Raw genomic sequence first — 23,314 nt, 5'->3', positions numbered from 1 at the left:
TATACTAATGGGTACTAAGTATATATATGTGTGTGTATATATATATATATATATATATATATATATATATATAACACATGATGACAAAATCATTACGAATATATATATATATATATATATTCGTAATGATTTTGTCAGCTTTCAAACATTCGCTTTGAATGCACAACGACACCTGATCATCCTAATATCGAGAGGGAGCACATTCCGGAGAAGAATACATTTTATTGTGAAAGAGTAGTCAGTAAAGTCAGTTAAACCGTCTTTTATTCTTTTTTTTTTACTTTATCTTGTTCATTTAGAGAAAACAAGATAACTCTGATATCTTCGCCATTTTAGCTATATAATTATGAAAAAGAAAAATTACAAAATTTATTGGAACAAGTAGATTGTAAATATATAAAAACAGGATGATAATGATAATAGCGATTATGTTTTTATTCGGTGTAGGAGGCTTTATTACACATATAGTATATGACTAACATTTCAGTACAGTTTCTATTCTCAGTTGGACGTGAATGTATTTTCTGTTCATTGCGCCATGTTTCCAATGAATGCGCAAACTATACAGCGGCCGGATATAGGCGGCCATAGGGGGCGGTGGGGTAGCGGCGGTCGGAAATAGACATCCCAGCGGTGTTCCAATTTTAAATATCTCTTTGTGACCCTTCACATGACGACATATAATCATTTTCAAACATTGTACCACCTATAAACGGTCGCGTGGTTACCCTATTCGATATATTTATATCTATACTGATTCAAATTTAAAAAGCCCACTCATATCACCCACATAGTTGGACAGATGACCTTGATTGAGTCGTTTAAAGTCAACTGATGGTCCAACTGGTCCTTTTAAAAAGGCCTATGTTGAACAATAAGCAAATTATATATATAAATAAAAAACACAATTATTTGATTATATTAACACTTTTTATACATTCTATGTGTAACGGCGAATTTAATACAGAAGGCATTCTCTACCAGTTAACCGTTTAGGCGGTGTAGAGATAAATTAAAAAAATTAGGTGAAACAAGTTAATGTCATAAAAAACGAAAATTAAAATAAATAAAATAAAATCAAATTGAGAAGGAAAATAGTCACATAAAAACATGTAAAGGTCGAAGATAGGTCCACGGGTTACGAAAACACTAGTTTTTGAAAAGAAAATTGTACAACGTAAACATTTAATAAACAGAAACAAAACAAATCTGCCAATAAATAAATTGTAAAAATATTTACACTTACTCTGAACCAGAAACAACAAGTATAAATTTATATGAAATCATTATTCTCTTTTTAAAATAACAATATATTACATTACAATCTCTTAAAAAGATTTTAAAAAATCTTGTACTGTTGTCGCTGTCAGGCTATGGAATGAGCTATCAGAACCAATTGTACATATATATATATATATATATATATATATATATATATATATATATATATATATATTTATATATATATTTTTATATATATATATATATATATATATATATATATATTGTTTTGCATACAGATAATGTTAACGTCACAACATGCGCGTGACAACACTGAACTGCGACTAAACAGGACCTGAAAAAGTTAAATATAAAAAACAATCAACCTTCACGATTTTATCGACAAGTTTTATTTCGACGTTGATTTATGGGAAATTCAATATATTTCCAGCGTCAACATATTGTATCCGTGTAAACTATATATGAAAACCAATTCTCAATTAGAACGTCACACGGTGCCAACGGAAGGACGAACTTATAAATACTAATTGGCAGGACTTTGCAACTGGTGCGAAGGCTGTATTCAGTTTCAACTTTACGTAACTCACTTCCGTTGCAAGTTGTGTTTGAACTACAATTCGCAGTTAGCAAACATTTAATAGTTTGTCACCGTTCAAAACGTAACTGCTATTTTGTATTTTATTATTATATAACATAAGATATGTTTTGCTTTGTTTACAATATATGTATTAGATGGCGTCTAAAGCTTTATGGTTCTGGATATTTAATGGAATGAGGTGTTACCTCGCGGAAGTCCATCCTAAGTAAGAAAAGGACCAATATTTAGCCACTTCCGCACATGCAGTGGTAGTGGTGCAATGAAATGCACCGCCCGCCAGCCCGCTGATAAATGCGTATGCGGCAAACAATGCGAATCACACAACCGCCACCACCAAATTACTCAACACGTGTTTCAACCCTCCACGGGGCATCTTCAGGAGTTATGTTACACCGATTAGTGCCAAACAGAGCCTCTATTGTTTGGCACCTTTTCTTATTTATGGTTCTGGATTGAAGACCACAGATCGTTAAGCGTAGAATATAACGTCACACAAGGTGGACAAAGGATTTTGTATAGGTCGTTGTAAGAAGCTATATGTAGTCCACTTCCAATTACTCCTATTGGGAATCTATGGGTAAGTCTAGTACAGCTGTGGACGTCTTACAGCTAAAATAATGATTCGAAATTTATTTATTCAAAAAAATAAAAGGTAATTGCAGTCAGTACATGAACTACCATTTGTTCGGAATTCCGAAGAGCCAGCTAGAAACTCAATAGTTGCTTTTTTTAAAAGTAAATTTAACAATGTTTAATGTATGCATATAATATCAACCATGTAAATGAGTCAACGAACCAAATTCTACACATTTCGGTTAACTGAAAACTCTTGAATGATATAATATGATTAATCTAATAATATACTTTTTATTTAATATTTAAAATTTCCATGTCACAATGTTAGTTACCGTACTCCTCCGAAACGGCTTGACCGATTTTTACCAAATTTTATATGCGTATTCAGTAGGTCCGAGAATCGGCTACTATCTATTTTCCATACCCCTAAGCGATAAGGGTTGTTCACCCTTAATTTTTTTTTAATTTTTACAAAATGTTTTGTTTTTATTTTTTTATAATGTGGCATTAAAAATATATACTAACCTAAATTTTCACCCCTTTAATAATTTTTTGCAAAACCATGTTTACGAGATCAGCTAGTTTTAGATATAAAACATAGAAAAGGAAAGTTATAAATATGTTGTGAAACTTTATTGTATAGTATTTGTTTACACGCATTATTTTTAATACATTAAGTTTATATACATTATAATATCAACCGAGTAAATGAGTCAACAATCCACATTGTACACATTTCGATTAACTAAAAACTCTTGAATGAAATACTAATATACTTTTAATTTTAGATATAAAACATTGTAAAGGAAAGTCTGAAATATGTTGTGAAACTTTAGTTTCGTAAATGCGTTCAGCCATGTGATAGCTTGACAGTTGCTCTTTCTAAATGCAAATGCTATGGTATTTTATAAATGAGGCTCTCTGAATACACCAATACCTCACTTTGCGTCGTGGTTACGTTCCAAAAAAACACAATTAGGATTTTCTATAGCAAACCATGTAAAGATCGAAGATCGGTTCCAGGGTCACGAAAATACTACTTTTTAAAAAGAAAATTGAACAAAGTAAACATTGAAAAACAAAAATAATATAACTCTGCCAATAAATAAATTAGAATAATATTTACCCTTTTTTGTAACCAGAAACAACACGCAAGCACAACACACTACATTACAACATACTAATTTACGTGATTTACGTAATTGAAACTGAACTCTAAAATTAGCAAAACAAAGTGAAAATAAAACTGTATTAAAATTGCGTTGATTTTTAGTTAGAAAGGAAATCCCCGAGTTTTGATGGCATGGCGCAATCAGAAACAAAAGTGTTACCATCATTTGAAGAAAAAATTAAAGACTCGAACCCAAAACAACGCAACCTCGAGAATCTAACGACGCACATTGGAAATTAGTACTAATTAAGCAGCGACGCAACTTCGAAAAAAACGCAAAACGAAACGACGCAAAGCGAGGTATTGGTATATAACTATTGTGTCTAATGGTGTGAAAATTATAATTTTCACTGATTTAGAATTAAAAGTAATATATTTAAAATTACTGTCCTAGAAACGCGAATAAAAATTATAAAAAGGAATGTCGTAAATATTCCTTGCTTTATCTTATAAAAGTCAAAGAATTGTACTCCGGGGAGTGTGATATAAAACGCTTGTCGCCTCTAGCGGAAGATTGCGTTCCAACTATGGGCTCACGTTTTTCTTCTTTCTTTTATCGTTACGTAGACTTTATTTCTGCCGCATTTGTCTCTTTGTTCTGTTGATTTATATGCTTCGGTCGCATTCGCTAAAATTTCTTCCTTAATCTTATACCTTTTTGTTAGATGGAGTTTCACTTTGTTTTATAACATATTAACTATATTTATTTTCTAATATCTTTAACGTTATTTATCTTCTTTTTTATCATTTATCAGACGTTCACTGATGGACATGAACCTCTCATGTAGATTTCCAATATTTAATCTAAATATTATGGGCGTAGCCGCTTGTCCAATTACGTTACTATAAAATAAATACGTTGATAAAAATAAAATCTTTATCTAAGAATGTTCTAGAAATTTTAAATAAAATCTGAAAATCATTAGTAGTAAGTAATGAAATATTTAATTGACTGTCAAATGTACTTTATTTCGACATAAAAATAGTAAAACTATATTGTGAACTAACTAAAAAACTCGACAAGAAATAAACGATTTTACAAATAAATAGCGGTGATATCAACTTAAAATGGCCGCTATTAGCTTTAATGCAACGTTGAAAGCTATAATTATAGCAGAAGTTTTTAACGGTTGTAATTTTTTTAATTGTTGCTAGAGATATCATTTCTTTATACAGATAATATATTTAATTTAACTGATTATGAATACAGAGTTTTAACCCTTAATAGCCTGATTTACGAAAGTATTTTTTTTATATTACTATGTTTGCTTGAGGGTCTAGATGAAGAGAAAAATAGATTTTTTTTTAATTTCGTTGGAAAGAATATTATTAATTGGAAAGAATATTATGCAACAGTAAAATACGTACAGCCAACCTATAAAATAAACTAATAGTAATGTGAACATTCGATTTAAAAGATTGGTATCAAAATTGAAACTCTAGGCTATTAAGGGTTAACAAATAATTTCAACGCAATGAATATACTTTGAAAACATAAGTTAGTTAACGACGAATTGAGAATGAACAACTAAAGGGTTAATAAGATTGTAAAGTGCAGTGGTATCCCTGTGGTAAGGGCTGTGACTTGCGATCACAGGTCGCGTGTTCGGTTACCGCGAAACAATCTTATATATAATCCACGCTTTTTTCATTAATAATATGGGATTGCCACTGCCCACAGTCAAGTTTTCACAGGATAGGCAGCAGCGTCCTCTGCGTACCATAATACCACATACTGCGATCGCCAATCCCCATGTCAAGTTTGACAGTTCTGGTATACCCCCCCCCCCCCCCCACATAGAAATCTTCGGTAGAAGCCTATGCGCATGCGTTTTTGGGATGAAACGACGAAGATGACGAAGTAATTGCACAAAATGGCGCTCAAATTTGACACATGTGACACAGTATGTCCCGCTACATTAATTATTTCAACATTTAATGGCCCGTTAAAATAATATACAGCGTGATTAAATTTAGAACACCAATATAGTTTAAAATGAGTGGATGTATAATTGTTAGCAAAAAGCTTTTACATATATTTCTAATCAACCTGTTGTATAAAGTGATTACTAAATATTTAATGGAATCAGGCGTTACCTTGCGAAAGTCCATCCTAAGTAAGAGAAGGACCAATATTTAGCCACTTCCGCACATGCTATGCAGCATACGCATTTGTCAGCGCGCTGGCGATCGGTGCACTTTGTTGCACGACTACCACTGCATGTGCGGAAGTGGCTAAATATTGGTCCTTTTCTTACAAAGTGATCACTCTTGTTAACGTTATATTAATTTATTTACTATTATAATTTGACTGGACAATAAATTCTGGCAGTACAAAATTCGCAGAGACAGATAGTAAAAAATAATTATTTTTAATATTTAGTAATACGAATATTTGAAAGGCTTTTTCTTGTTATATAATCATATGGTTATTTTTATTTCCGAAACCAATAATTTTTTGATACAGTAAACCATATATTGATCGGCAATATATGGGCTATACATTCACCCATTTAAAATTTTTACACCTATATATAATCATCCTGTATAGACTGGAACAAAAAACGTAATCACACTTTTATGATCGGTCGTTGAAACGATTTTATGCAAATGCTTATCTCATAGCTATCGGTACAAAAGTAGACTAAAAAAAAAACATCTCCTTTATTTTTCTAATATAATAATCATCATCCTGTCTCTGTATGTTTTAAGAACAATGTAAAATCATTAATTTACTACTCAACGAACAGCACTGGCGACTGAGTCAGGCTAAATCATTCAATTTAAGGCTTTAATTATTAATTCTTATATTTATTGACGCGTGTACTTAACTATCGGAGCTGATACCGTCAAAATATAACCTAAAAGTACGCATAAATTGAGTAAATGTACCAATGTACAAGTCATCATCGTCATTTCATCATTCATCACCCCCCTTTCCGCCATTGTTATGCAAAAGGACCTTTGGTTGAAGAGGATGATCAGATATTATTCTCTACGAAATCAAATCAGAAATGAGGAGATTCGTACATGAATGGCTTTCCCTCAGCAGATTCACAAAACTGGTCGCGCACAACCAACTAGTACAGCGTAAGATGTCCACGCACAAGGTGGATAAACGATTTTATTGAAGTCGAAAGAATCTGGATCCAGGTTGCTTTCAACCGTGCCTGTTGGAATATACAAGTACTACGACGAAGTAACTAAAAATAGATTTTGTATGCAGTGAAGTTAAGACCAAGGGATATATTAACGAAATATCTCTACATGCTGCTGTAGAAATTAAAGCTATCAAGAGCGATTATCAGCTCATTTCTGAAACAAGCGTTCAGAACAGCATTAATAGTTTCAAAATTAAAAACGATCAAAGTAATGTCAATGCATTACAAAGACTATTGTAGCCTGTTACGCGGGGCGTCAGCCCCGAGAACCGTTCTCAACTTCTATCACTATAATGCGATTAACCTGACACCCGCACGCTGATTTTATATGATGCTGAAAGGCTACATCTTTATCAAATGACTTTATTTTAAAGATCTTGATTATTGAACAATTGACGAGCAAACTTCGATTCGAGCATAGCAAGAGCAGTCATCGTGTCGATCTTTGTCTCTTTGTCGGCTGATATTTAATAATGAAGCTGTAAAGTTAATTTACAATTTTGAATTGCTTATAAAGTGAAACACATTAAAGCACTCTATTAAAACTGTATAACGTTCTAACGCGGACAAGTTGACATCTGAATAACTAGCCGCCGGCTGGATGACAAAGAACAAGTTATGTACAACAAGATGGCGGCCGACGTGACGACAACATGGCCGCCGGAACCAGCGCGCCGGAAGTTTATTGTATTCACGGCGCTTAGGTAAGCTTAACTTGTAAAGGTTTTTTTGTAAAACTCGTGTCACATGTATGCATGTTTAAACTACAATTTATAACTACCCTCTGAAGGCTACGTTGGTTTGAATATGAAAATGAAACTTTCGGTTTAAAGTTTACAACTCAACGGTTATATCTAATATATAAAATTCTCGTGTCACGGTGTTCGAACTTGAACTCCTCTGAAACGGCTTGACTGATTTTTACCAAATTTAATATGCGTATTCAGTAGGTCTGAGAATCGGCTACTATCTATTTTCTATACCCCTAAGTGAAAAAGGTTGTTCACACTTAAAAAAAAATTTTTATTTTTTTTTACGAAATTTTTTGTTTTTATTTTTTTATGATACAGCATACAAGAATACATACAACCATAAATTTTCACCCCTCTACGATCAACCCTTATTTTTTATTTGTAAATTAAAATATCAATTTTTTTTGCAAAACAACGTCTCCGGGATCAGCTAGTTTATAAATAATAATCTACGGAACGGCAACAACAAATTTAAACTTTATACACACGTAATACACTTAACTATAATGTTTTTTCATATCAAAAGCTTTTACGATATTTCATATACTTTCCACTGTATTGGAATATATATATATACTCTGTACAGTGCGCTGTCTGCTCGTTTTTTGGATGTCCGTTTGCCAGTCGACAAATGTCTCCTTTAACCTTTTTTATTTCATCCCGTCGCTTGTTAGTCTGTGACGCGTTGACTAAACGTTTTAGGGGGAGTCCAGTTATTTAAAAGCTATCTTCCTTCCTGGTTTTCCCAAGAGTTTGAAGTCGAAGATTATGTTTAATGAAATCTTTACATATGTCTGCTTTGATTTGCTGTCTAATAGTATTTTATACAGCCTGATTGAATATAAATATAAAACTAAGTATTTGTCAGGAAAAGGTTAAGGCTTTTACAACTACTAAGTAAGGATTAATAATAGTTGTGTTAATATTTGATGTCTTCAAAGCCAAATATTGTATCTTCATGAAGTGGTGAAGAATAAAGGTGAACACAGTTCTTACGTAAATTCGTGGAGAATATCTCCTCTTTAAGAGATTTTGTTTAGGCTATCGGGGAATCCCCACCCCCCACAAATTAAACAAAACGAAACTCTACACAGGGATGCCCAAAATGTTTATTTGAATCGAGTAAAAATTGAGTAGTGTTTTTATAAATGAATTCCGTCGATTTCGAAGATTTACTATAATGTTTTTTGTATACATTTGTGTTTACATTGATATATCTTAACAAGGAAAATAAAAAAAATGTTGAAATCATTAGTCTTGATATATCTACAGTTGAAGAACAAAAAAACCATGCGTTGTTGTTGACTGGCTTAATGCATACATACATTATCGTCAATTCAGCCATAGGACCATAATTATACACGAGAATCCCTGATAGATATGCAATGAGATCGGTTGAAAGATGTGTGAATCCATCGTCTTCATATTCGGGTCGTCTTTCTGTTTCTAGTCCAGAACATCAAGGTTCCTTTCATCTGTTCTAGATGTATACAAATATCAATATTAAATCTAAGTTGATTTTTAAAATCTTTGGTCGCTCAATACATGACTACCAAAATAAAGGAGCCCATTAGTGCCTGCCGGACGCAAACACCGTCTATTTACTTTGAAGATAACCATTCACCGGCCCCCCTTCTCCCAACCCCCCTCTACGTACTTTGCCCCCCGCCATTAATTATGCAGATGTGTCTCCGGACAGTAATTACCTTTTAACTGCCGACAACTTACAGCTTACCAGTGTCGTGTTACGAATATTTTCATGTTTGTTTTTAAATTTTACCTAATGGCGACCTAGGAAGCTAGTGCTCTATTTCTACTCTGGAATATTCTTTTCAATCCTCACACTCCTTCTTATCTCAAATCTAGATTAGCATTGTTCCATGTTACACATGAAAAATCATTGAGATTAAAAATACCGGCGCATTTTACATCGTTCGTGGTCATGTCTTCTGCCATACAGGCCGTTCGGTTGTGATAAAAATAAAGATAAAACTCGTTTATTCAAAATAGGAACATTTAACAAAACTCTCATTATCTATTTATTTTTTGACCTATTTCATTTTTGAATCTACACTGAAGTGTTATCTGTGGAGAAGAAGCAGGAAGAAACTCCACAACATATCCACAAGTTTAACACAGATTTATACATATATACTATATCAGATGTAGCCTAAATGAAATCAAAATAATCAGGCGACATCATTACCAAGGATTCTTACCATTTGAATATATGTTTATTGAATAAGAAAAGAACCAACATTTAGCCACTTCCGCACATGCGGCGGTAGTCGTGCAACAAAGTGCACCGCCCGCCAGCCCGCTGATAAATGCATATGCGGCCAACAATGAGAATTACACAACTGCCACCGTTTATTCACTCAACTCGTGTTTCACGTCTCCACGGGGCATCCTCAGGAGTAATGAATGAAAAGCAAAGTGATGAAAAGCAATAATGTTTTGCGTAATTTTATTAAATAATCTGAATCTGTTTATTGCAAATGAATTAGAGAGTTTTTGCAATCTAGACTTTGATACAGTTACCTTTTCAAAGTGTAAATACACTATGATCGTAAATACATTAGGTGGGACATAAGACCGCCCATTCTACTTTTCTTTACTATTATACAACTATGTATGTTTTATTTTATGATGTATTATGACTTAAAAATCCTTTACTGTTTTTTTCAACAAACCTATGTGAATTCCATATGCAGTAAAACCAGTTAAAAGATAAATAAGTCTTCGTGTCCTTTTACTTGAAAGAAGGTCCCAAAATGCAGCAAAGATATAGATGTGATGGATGGATAGTCTCCCATTGCAAGACCAAAGCTTTCCCCAAAGATCGCCATTTTCTGCGACCCTGTGTCTTCCGTTGACTTAGTAGGGGAGTCAACCCTTACCGCATGTACCGATATCAATCGCAAATAATTTGATACTCATTATTGCATACGTTTCTATAAATTAAAAGTACAATTGTCTGTCTTATAATTCAAGGCAGCTAGAAAGGAAATAGAAGAAGCATAAGTTACGGGTAGTATACTTGTAACATACAAATATATATATAAAATATTGTACATAATTATTTTGTGATGTATTGCGTAATTAAAAATGTAATTAGTGATAATGAAAGCAATTTAAAATGTTAAAAACCATTATATTAACGTTGACAATGGGTGTTTCCTAGACCGGAACTCGTTATGAGGAAGCCGCCCGCCCTAGGACTTTCGGCGGCGCCGGTTTCGTCCTCGGGGCACATCATAATGATATCCATTGTGAAATATATCCATTGATATAACTTCGTCAATTAGTCGTTATTTGTGAGACGAAGTTGATGTTTTTTTTTTATTTTCATAAAATAATATCTTTGTTTATTTGTTGGCCGGTAATATGACATGATCACGATATAATGCTACAAAATATTTTGAACTATATCCTCTTGATAGGATTGACGCCCTTTTTACGATTATCGGAATACGATATACTCCGCTTTCAACTGATCCAGCCTATATCGTATAACAAGGGTGGCCATGCTCTTTGATAGTTCGAGACATTGTTCAAAATTTGAAATTTTTTGCGAGCCGCTATTTGATACGCATTTAAAACACACAAACGATTATTTATTTTTTTACAAAAACGACATTCATTTAAATTATATGACAAAAGCACACGTATATGACAGCACTAATAATGCTTGACATGCTGGTTAGTTAATTATGATCGGTGTTTGGATTTCGCTAATTTTATGATGGAATAACAATAATAATTATTCACACCAGTAATTTGTTTCGATTTTCCTGCAGCTGACATAGTTTATATAAATTTCAATATTTCAATAATTCGACAATAAATCGGAGCCAAAAATAATTGTTCAAAGAGCTGCACGTGGCTTCGAGCTGCAGTTTGGCCACCCCAGTTACATAGCATGATTGATTTTAGGTAAAAAATAAATGATGTATGGCGTGAATATACATGACAAATATTAGCAAAAAACCTTTAATTATTTAAACATTTTTTTTTAAATCACCCTGTATAAATTGACCATTTCGAAATTCTGAACTCGACTGTCCATTAACGTCTGGTGTAGTCTACAGGAATAGATCATTATCGTCTTATTCATATCAGCCTCTCGTTGCCAATTGCTTGATTTAGTCCCCCCCCCCCCCCCCATATATCAGAAAGATAATAAATAATAATTAATTTTAAAATGTAGTGATTCGAATTTTAAAAACGCTTTTTTCTTCTTTATTATCATTACGTTATTTAATGTATTTATAAAATGTACTATGAAACAATTGTTATAATTTTTAATTTTAATATGTATTGAACTATGAATCAATTGTTATGATTTTTAATTTTAATATGTAGTGATTCGAATTTTAAAAATCTTCTGTATTATCATTATGTTTTTTAATGCATTTATAAATTGTACTATGAATCAATTGTTATAATTTTTATTTTTAATATGTAGTGATTCGAATTTTAAAAACGTTTTTTTCTTCTGTATTATCATTATGTTATTTATTGTATTTACAAAGTGTACTATGTATCAATTGTTAGCAATTTAAAGTTTTGACACATATCGAGTTACAATATAGCACACGTAGATTTAAAACATTAAAATAGATTGCTTATAAATTCTTTTCCATTTACCATTTATAGGTAACTTAACTATATATCAAACTATAATAAATTGTAGTTTACAAGATATGTAGTGAAAAGGTTGTTCTGTGTATGCTTGAAATATATTCGAAACCTCCTACCTATATCACAGGACGTTTCGTATCATCCCAAGCGGGAAATTGCCTGTTTTATATTCGTATCACGTTACATTTGACAGCTTTATTATCTGTGCTGTATTATGCTATACGATACTGCAGACTGTAACATTTATTTTTATTATTTCCATTCAATAAAAATTAATTAGTAATAATATTACCATGTCAGACGTAAGACGCCATAGAAAGTATCTTTTGGCTCCTGTTTTTGAAGATCTCTGGTTCCCCCTTTATTATATACAAGGACTTTTTGTGTATAATGGATTCTATTCGGTTTCAAACATTACATTTTCGTTTCTTTCATTCACAATTCTTACACACATCGCCTCTTGTTCTTCGCCACCATGTTTAGTTTTACAATTTTTCGTTTTTAATTTTACATTTTTATTCGTATCTCTATTTATATTCGTATCTCTATTTTAGCTTAACCTTTTGGCTTTACATTTACTTTACTTTCATGTTTCTTACCTATTTTCGTTTTTATTTATGTTTTCTTTTATTATTTTGTGGTAAAATTTTAAAAATACATGTCGCTGTATTTTATCTTCTATTAGGTACGCGTGGGATCCGCTATCTTTTTCTCAACCTCCACTTCACACAACCTTTGTCCTACGAATACAGGACATGTCGTTATTGCGTGCACAACGATCTGGTCCACACCTGGATCACAGGGACACGGGAAACTCTCCCTGAGGTTAGATATAAGCGTCCCCAAAAGGATCGCCATAGAAGGCATATGCCTCCCGCCAAAGATCGCCACGATGCTGGTCTGTTTTTTCTTTTTTTTAAGTACTAGAATAATTCCAGCTATTCCTATTAATGATAATAATTGTACCGCGAAATGAATAAGTCACGTATTTACAATATGCTCGATTTTTTTACGGCCCCCGCTATCTGGGATCTCTCGTTTCACCCTTATTTATTTGGGAACAGGGTTTTTCATTTCCTCAAATTTTTTTTTACATTATATTTTATTTTCTTTCTTGTCTTCCATGCTTCACATTGTCTTTTTTTCTACTTTCTCTCATTACGCAATTCAATCTTTCTTTTCCTTCTATTCAGTTCCTCTCATCCATCCTCAATAACTGCGGTTTTGCAGTGTATTATTTACAATGTTTTACTGATTTTTATTTATTATGTTTCCTAAAGTTATTTTTATCACAACTTTATATCACAATTTATTTAAGTTGATATTAAGTTGATATCACGATGCTAGCCTTGCGCTGCCTCGCTTAACTATATTGAGGTTCGTGGTTGCCACTCGAGAACCTATGTGCCCCAACAGCCGTCAGTTGCACAAGCGATGTGCTCCGCCCCGAGCTATGTCAGTCATCTTGATTTTTCTTCAGATCGCAGCGAAACTCCAAGCATAGCCCTCTCCATTGCTGCACTGGGTGACCTTGGGGCTTCTTATAAGGCCCATAAGTTGATATATTAATGTTAAATATAATCGAAATAAAAATGTAAATGTAATGGTTTCGTTTTCAATTTAAGTTCCGTAACCATGACAGGGCCACAAAATGGCGGACAATAAACAAGATGGCTACCGGGTAAAGCCGCGAAAATGATTGCACAGCTGTCATAACTTATGGCCGTTATTACGGCTGTCGTGTCGAGTATTTATTGTGCGTTGTAAATTTTTATTACTTTATCATATGTTTCGTAAGCAGAGAGCGGGAATAGGCAAAATTATTAAACTGTTGTTTTTTTTTTCATTTTAACCACAACTGTCATACTGCCGGCGTACTTGTTTATTTTTAACTGAGGATACAAACAAATATAATTACAATGTCGTATTTCATAAAATATTCATTCATTCGTAAAATTTCATAAAATTAAATATTCACCATTAAAACCATAGTTATTACCAATCAATGAGTAAATAAAACTACTTTTTCAGATCTTTATTGTGTTTTTAAAAAGTGAGTAAACAACATTTTACTTATTTATTTAAGGACACTATCGTCTATAGGCACAAGCAACAACAGAAGCGTCTCATGAAATCCAAATCTTTAATTAACTCGGACAATATAAAATAACATTTAGTTTATACTAAGATCTAAAAAAAATTATTAGTTCTAGTATTACTGAAATTAATGGCAAGAAACTAAACTACTGTTTCCGCTTCAGCTTGTGACTTGAGCTAGCGTTCGGAAAAATCGGGACGCTCTGTAGATTTATGCAAGCAATCTGTTCCGGACGTCGGGTTAATGTGGCCGAAGCTGTAAACACCGCAATTGATATTTTATGTGTATGGCAACACATAATATTGCGCTCTAAGTTTAAATGGGAGATACTAGTACTTTTTTATCTGGTTATTGAGAATATTTATTAAAATTAATTAAATAAAATTTAATTATTTAATTAATTTTAAAATTAATTAAACATTAAAATTAATTAAATATTTATTAAAATAGAAATTAAAATACATAAAAATGAATAAACAGAGTTATTGGTTATAGGAGTAAAAGCTTTAAAGGTATGAATGTATAGATCATTTGCTGTTAATTAATATATGTTATTAAATACCCAAAGCCACAGATGGCGGGACACGGCAAAGCTGTCAGACGAGAGATGGACTAAAAGGGTGACACTATGAAAAGGCCCTTGGGGAAAACGTCAAAGGGGAAGACCGCTTACGAGATGGAAAGACGATTAGCCAAACGGCAGGTCCGAGCTGGAGACAAATAGAACAACTCAGAGAAACCTGGACTTCTTTGGAGGAGGCATTCACTCCCGTAGAGGTTCTTGTAGATTAAAGAAAGAAGCTAGTAAAATATTTATTATTATTAATATATAGTATTCCCTATCCAAAAATCAATGGTCTCAAAAATAATAAATATCGTAATGAAAGTGCATTTTCGGATTACTACATATTAAAATTAATTATTGTTTAATATTTGTCCTTGCAGACTTTTTCTATAAACTGTTATCAAATAAAATGTTTAAGTATACAGGATGATTAGTGGAAAAGCTTTAAATGAGTAACATGCATTTAAATGCATGCCATTAACGTATGGTGTACACATTCAAAAACAATGTTATTAAAAATAATTAATAAAATAATGATAAGGTAGTAAGAAAAAGTTTTTTCAAAATTCGTATTACTAAATATTAAAATCATTTATTGTTCTACTGCTAGAAGTTTTTGGACATTCCAATAGAAGAAATAAATTAATATAACATCCCACCTATTCAAAATATGTTTATTGAAGTAGGTTTCATTATGCTATCAACAGCTCGGGAAGCTGATTTCCTGAAAAGAGCCGGCCAGAAAGTCGACAGTCACTGTTATGAATAAAATTAAACAATATACATTATAATATCAACCATGTAAATAACTCAACAAACAAATTTAGGTACAGTTTTAAATGATACATGAGCTGTATATTCACGTTTCTAAACCTATAACCAATCACCCTGTATAAGTTTTTCATACTAAATAATAAATAATCGTTTAGAACAAGTAAATAATAATAAGTCTGCGTAAATGTAACAAGTCATTTACCGCCATTTCTGACAGTTGCCGCCATGTCCCGCCGCCATCTTGTCGCGTCTCGATAAAGCCGGCGTCGGCAGACAACCCTCCATCCGTTCGTTGACAGTCGATTGTTTGCCGTGCCAACTCGACGCGCTTTGTCTGCGGAACCGATACTCTGTTAGGTTGATAATGGAACTCACTGGAACAAAGGATGACCTGAAATGGACAGAGTCGTATATTGTTATAATATTATAAAATTATAACAAAAAAGATTTATACATATAATGTGCGGCAATGTCAGCTAAGAAATAGGTCGTTATTGGACCTTTTTTTTTGTTTCGGTGGGGGAAATCTTCCGGTATTCAAGATGCTCTGCCTCTGGGGGGAGGACAGGGTTATGTGGGATTCCTACCACTAAAACGCCCCCCGTAGGTCGCCCTCTGCGCTAAACGGGGGACCGCGGTATCTCCCGGTCAGGGATCGCCACGCGGTCTTCCCTCGCGCCGTGCTATTTTTCGATAGCCCGTCCCGGGGTATGCGTGTATACGCTACCCCCGAAACTCTCGTGGTGCTATCACGATGGATCGAGACCACGTCGAACCATCGTCCGCCTCAGAGTCGCCGAAAGGTCGTTATTGGACCTGGACCAAGTCGAGGTTGGACTTCCTTGGACGCCATTGAGTCGGAATTATAATGGAGTATGATCGACAATTGACATCCCAAAACGTTGCACACTATGGACAGACTTCTTTGCTAAGATCTTCGGAAGACAATAGATACCTACCTCTTCCTGCTGATCCTATTGCAAATCCTGGGCGAAGACCTATCAAGCAGTACATGTCCTGCAGCAAAAGTGATGATGATCTTGTCTATACGGACTAATAATACACAGCGCGTTGTTTGTTAGACTAACCCTCCTCTGAGCTGTCAAACTCGTGGGAATTTTCAACTGCATATTGGGCAGGTCAAAAAAAAAAAATAAACACTACTCGAGTTATTTATTAACAAAATTATAACCTCACTTTTTTTATAATATAATGAAACAAAAATATTGTCACAACAAACCTAAAAGATATGAATTTAAAATTTTGTAAACCTATATATGTATATAAGAAAAGGACCAATATTTAGCAACTTCCGCACATGCAGTGGTAGTCGTACAACAAAGTGCAACGCCCGTCAGCCCGCTGATAAATGCGCATGCGGCAAACAATGCGAATTACACAACTGCCACCGTTAAATCACTTAACACGTATTTCACCCCTCCACGAGGCATCTTCAAGAGTTATGTTACATACATCAGCTGGCGGGCGATGCACTTTGTTACACGAGTGCAGACAGCATGTGCGAAAGGGCTAAATGTTGGTCCTTTTCTTACTTAGGATGGACTTCCGCAAAATAGCGCCTGATTCCATTAACTAACTATATATGTATATTTAAAATATATAAAATACCTAAAAAAAATATTATTTTATTATATAAAACCTCATTAGTAAATACCGGTCAATGTTTTACGGATATTTGAATCAAATAAATGACGTTTTGTTGTAAATAAATGTAACGTTCCATTTTATTTAATGCTATGAACTGTAATAGGTGCAAATACGCAAGAGCAGTGGCAGAAAACTATGATTTGCGATCATAGGTCGCAGATTCGATTCACAGAATAAAACCTTATCTAATTAACACTCTGTGCATTAATTATATAGGATTGCCACAGTACACAAACAAACTCAAAACAGTTTCCAGATTATAGGCAGCAGCTTTCTCTGCGTACCATAATACCATACTGCAATCGCCAACCCACCCGAAAATCGTGGCGATTATAGTATATCCCCATAGACGTCTTTGGGGGAGTCCTGTTCCATGCAGTGGGCTCATGAGCTGAAATGACGACCAATCTGCGTATAATATATGCTCCAAAAAATGAATAATTATATATCATTGAAATTGTGTTTCTGTCTTTCTGGACTTTGAAGATCAGCCTACTATCGTCTTCACATCCTTTTATACTGATTTCTAATCATACTATATATCTTGATACCTTTAGATCTGTATATATAATACGTATCGATGTCTTTATCGTTATAAAGCTTATATTTTTGTAAATTCATTTATATTAATATCTGAATATATGCATTCAGATCTCGGCTCTGTTAATTAAGAGTAATCAACACCGCGCCGCTTGCAATTATTCCCCGAAAATTACAACTTAAAATGGCTGATGTCGGATGCAACCGACAAACGAATCTGCCCTGAAATTCTGCTATAAATAGAGCTGCCGGGCATGTTATAATGAAGTCTATTATATGCATATATCTGGTATACCTTCCACTTTTGTACATATAACATATAACGTCTAAAACCAAGTATCCATTCACAGTTGCAATTTTTTATATCTTCTAATATATAAAATTCTCGTGTCACGGTGTTCGAACTTGAACTCCTCTGAAACGGCTTGACTGATTTTTACCAAATTTAATATGCGTATTCAGTAGGTCTGAGAATCGGCTACTATCTATTTTCTATACCCCTAAGTGATAAAGGTTGTTCACACTTAAAAAAAAAAAATTTGTTTTTATTTTTTTATGATACAGCATACAAGAATACATACAACCATAAATTTTCACCCCTCTACCATCAACCCTTATTTTTTATTTGTAAATTAAAATATCAATTTTTTTTTGCAAAACTACGTTTGCGGGATCAGCTAGTATGGTTATAAAAAATCTCCTCTAAAGTGGTAGCCCATAATTACACCTCCGTTCTTGTTCCACATAGGTGCTATTTACATTTAATAGACTGTAGCATTACATGAGGGAGTAATTCCGAAAAGAAACACGCAGAACGATGAAATGAACAAGCACGTTTATTGACTCTAATTACACACAAAAATACAATAAGTATTAACTCTAATGAATAAAGACTAACTATGTTACGTGGTACCGTGTCCGAGAGAGAGTGCCTTTTTTTTATGACCCCCGCTATTGGGGGCCTCTCGTACCCCTATTTATGGTGGGACAGGGACTTTATTTGCAATTTATTTTTTCACATAGTTTTTTATTTTCTTTCTCTTCTTTCGTACATCGACACAGTCATGTTCGGTGGAATTCACGGGCAATGCAAGACCATTGTGACGATCTTTGGCTTTGGATCAACAAAATAGCTTTTAATTTGAAAATGTTTGCTCTTTTTCTCACCAACCACAATAACGATTCATGTAATAATTAAATCTATAAAATCAAGCTTATTATCTATCAACGTTATTTCATTTTTTATTTACTCATAAATCACTTTTTTTAATATAATGTATTTGTTCTAAACTAGTAGGATGCGTGAATAATTAATAAAAAAAAACTTGTTTAAAATAAATAACACGTACTCAGTTCTTTATTAAGTAAGAAAAGACCCATATTTAGCCACTTCACTTCTTGATAAATTTATAAGCGGGCTGGCGGGCGGTGCATTTCATTGCACGACTACCACTGCATGTGCGGAAGTGGCTAAATATTGGTACTTTTCTTACTTAAGATGGACTTCCGCAAGGTAACGCCTGATTCCATTAAACAGTTCTTTATTCTCAAGATAGAACAGCTAACACAATAAAACCCAAGCGCTTTTGACAGTTGGTAGCACAGATAAAATAACGTATCGCCTTGTAAATGGTATTAGGCGCTGCAACAGTGTTTTAAATGTATTTCATAGATTCCGGTCTATCCAAAAACTTTCACTAAAGACAGTGACGTCACAATTTTGTTTATTTATACGTGATTAATTAAATTTAAACTGTCGCAGTATTATTATTAAATAAATTTACGTGTAACAAAGTAATCAAAAGTTTATAAATTATGAATAGGATCTTCTATTAGGTAATTTTGAGGAAATTGTTAGAAAAGGCTTATGATATTTTACACAACCTTTAGTCAGCGGAGACTCTGCTTGAAAATACAGTTTATTAAATAATTAAAGTCTTTAATTTGTGCTATAATATCGAAGGCTATCACATGAGGGATTAATATTTAAGATTTTTTTTAATTTATCATTTCAGCCTATAGACACCCCCTGCTAGGCATAGAACTCTTCCAAAAATCTTTAGGGGGATATACCATAATCGCCATGCTTGATAGGCAGGTTGACGATTGTAATGTGGTATTATAGTACACAGAAAACACTGCTGCCTATCCTCTGGAAATATGTTTGTGAACAGTAGCAATCCTATATTTTATAATTAATGCACAAAGTATGAATTACATAAGATTGTATACCAGGATTGCATAATCGAACCTACGATCGTAAGTTTCAAGTTTTACCACTAGTCCACCATTACCCTTGCAACCATACATACGTTAAATAAATAATCATACAATAAATACGTGCATATTACGTTACATACATAAATCATGCGTGCATATGTATCAGCTTGTAATAAAATCTCTTTTGTGAAACTATTTATATTTGGCTGGTTTGATGACATTAAAAACGTTGTATTAAAAAAAAACGAAGTTAGTATAATGTAGTTTCGAGCTATATGTCATTTGGTTTTATTTTATTCAAAACAAGTGAATCTAATAATAAAATTTGATATATTTTAAAATTATTTCTTACATGAGCGTAAAAAACAAAACGAAAAGTGCGAAAGGATTTTTAAAGTTTACGGAATGCAGTGTCATAGTTACAAAGTTGGTTTAGGCGTTTTCAATTTGAAAATTGAGATGCCAACTTGTTCGTGTCAACTAGATACGAACAAAATGGCCGCCATTTTTTTTAAAATATAGAATTAAGATCGTCATATCCATAGTCAAGACGTAGATGAAGAATTAAAAAAAAAAAACAGCTTTTTGAACTGGCCAGTTCTAAAACAATTTTAATATTAAGTTACAAAGGTATTTATAATCTTCAGACATTAATGCGATTAATATGAGTGGGTGGAGGGAGGGGTAAGTATGTAAGGAAATGGAGTTATGACACGCCGTAAATAATTCCCCTGACATCTTTAATTACGCGGCCGCCGCGAGACTCTCTGCGCGGTGACGAATCATGGTCGCCGCTTTACGAACGATTAACCCTCTAACCTCGTCGCTTGGGGGTGGATTAGGGTCACCATGTTTCATCATTTTGTGGGACAAATGGTTTTTTATTTAATACTTTAATATATATTTTTAACAACACAAAATACCAACTGCATTATATATTACGTCATCGTTTTCACGATACAACATCCACTGTCATCATTATACATTGTTAAATATAATTTAAAAAGAGCAACTGTTGAGTTTCTTGCTTCTTCTCAACATATAAGCGTTCCGAGTCGGTAGTGGCTTGTTGCTTACAATGTTCGAATAATCCACGTCTCAAAATTACATGTGAATGCTAACTTAAATAAAGATATTTTGAATTTGAATTTTATGACAATAGCGCTGTTCGAAATGACAGCGTTTACACACATGTGGAAACCTTGTGAAAGCAGAGCGAAGTGAGGATCTCCTCACTTTAAGAGATTATCCGCGGAAATCCAGACGAAATGGAGGACCTTATCGTCCAGTGATGCCTCCGGCCCTCTCTCCTCCCCATTTCCACCTCTCCGGCCCATTCCCTCCCCGCAAGCGACGCCGGGTCGTCGCAACAAGTGGCGCCCGGCGGGCGCATACCGTCGCCGCCACGGTGCTCGATTTACATAAATGTTTGTGGATCATTGCCTTAACGAGGGCCACGTCTTGTTCAGCATTCGATTATTTCAGACGTGTTAAACATTTGAATAAATTTCACCACCGATCCGACATTTAAATTTAGGTGTGTTAAGCGATCGTGGAGTGCGTTATAACTCAAGATTTTCGTACGAGATCGAATCAGGAATGAGATCCAAAGAATAATTGAACTAATTAATTACACCGTCAGATTTTTTTTTTAAATTTGCACAATTTATTAAAGGCTAAATTTTCAGGGATCAAAAATATGAAAGATGTTATTAAATAAATCGATCCTCAGAAATTACATGGTGAATAATAATCCGAAAGCTCTTTCTGAGAAAAACCCTATAGAGATAGATATAAATTACCTCTATTTCTAATGGCTAATCATGTGCATTTCATTAATATTCCATATAAAATATGAAAGTAAATTACGTTTTGTTGTACCTTATTTACTACTTGTTTTATATATTATAACAACAGTGTATTCTGTACTGTTTGATTTACTTTTTGTTGTACGTTTTAAAATTAGAATCGGAGTCTTTATATATGATTATGTTTACGGTTTTAGTAAAAATATGAAAATTTAATATTCGATTCCCCGTAGACAGGATTGTCATTTATATTTTATTTATAAGTCGTCATAATGTTTTCTTTATAAAACTTATCTATAAAACGATCTTTAGCTCTCAACAGCTCTCTTTTTACTACTATATTGTATTGTAACCCGTAAAAATGAGAAATAAACTTGACGTTCTATACTAGAATTTGACCCATGGCTTGATTAGATATGTTATGGTAATATAGGTAAGTAAATAAACATAAACAAAGTAAACAAAAATAAACCAAAACATTGACAGATAAGTATAAAGTTATTAAAGATATATACCGTAAAAAAAATTGAGGGATTCTATTAGAAGAGAAAATAGGACTTAATAAAGTATGTAAACATTTAAGTATGTAAGTTAAACACAAAGCACAAAATGCAGATAGGTTTTATAAACAGTTAATTTAAATAATATATATTTATATATATATATATATATATATATATATATATATATATATATATATATATATATAATACTCTACGGTTTTCCTAGGCGTCACAATCGATTCCAAACTTCAATGGAGGCCTCACGTCAAGTCTCTTGCTGTCAGGCTTAGTGCTGCAGCTTAAGTGGTAAGAAAGATAGATTGCTGCCTTGATATTGATACTGCTATAATGTATTTTAGTAACAACTATACTGTATTTTAATAACAACTACTGTAGAAACATCTACAGCATTATATCCAATAGGTTGATGCTTTGGGGCAGAGGTGCGGATATTTAAAATGTATTTGTTTTGTAAACGAAAGCCATCTGAGCTATTTACGGCTTAAAGCCGCAAATCTCCTTCAGAAAGCGATTCAAAGAGGTCAATAATCTTACTGTGGACTATGAACATATTTATGATGGTATTTTGTATCTTAACAATAATTATAATAAATTCATAAGGAACCGTGAAAGACTGACTGTACCAAAGTTTCGACTGCAATAAGTTTCTAGTTCATTTGTAATAAACGGTATCAGATTTTTTAATAAAATTCCGCAAAATATTGGACTGTCATTTACAAAATTCAAAACGCACTTTACGAGAAAACTCACGAAAAAAGAATAATATTTAATAAGCGAATATCTCATAGTGATGTCGCTTGATTATTTTGATTTCAGTTAGGTTAGGTTATATCTGATAAAGTTGTATATACAAATCTTCGTTGTCAAACTATATAAACATGTGTTATCAAACAGAGTAGAGTCAAAAATTAAATTGATTTAAAAAAAATAAGTTTACGATATGACTTATGTTAAAAATTGCAAAGTTGAATAA

At 33.2% G+C, this 23,314-nt stretch overlaps 1 protein-coding gene across 2 annotated transcripts in view; it reads left to right on the top strand.

The window, feature by feature from the left end:
• Positions 1 to 23,314, top strand: part of Tomosyn (syntaxin-binding protein tomosyn) — a 312,667-nt gene that overhangs the window by 258,143 nt on the left and 31,210 nt on the right. The gene's annotated exons all lie outside the window — the stretch shown is intronic.

Source organism: Battus philenor, unplaced genomic scaffold (genome assembly GCF_028537555.1).
Source record: "Battus philenor isolate CCGP_79_NKW_IND1 unplaced genomic scaffold, ilBatPhil1.0.hap1 SCAF_14, whole genome shotgun sequence".
NCBI lineage: Eukaryota > Metazoa > Arthropoda > Insecta > Lepidoptera > Papilionidae > Battus > Battus philenor.
Note: the sequence above shows the minus strand (reverse complement) of the source record. Positions and strands in the feature narration are given on the sequence as shown.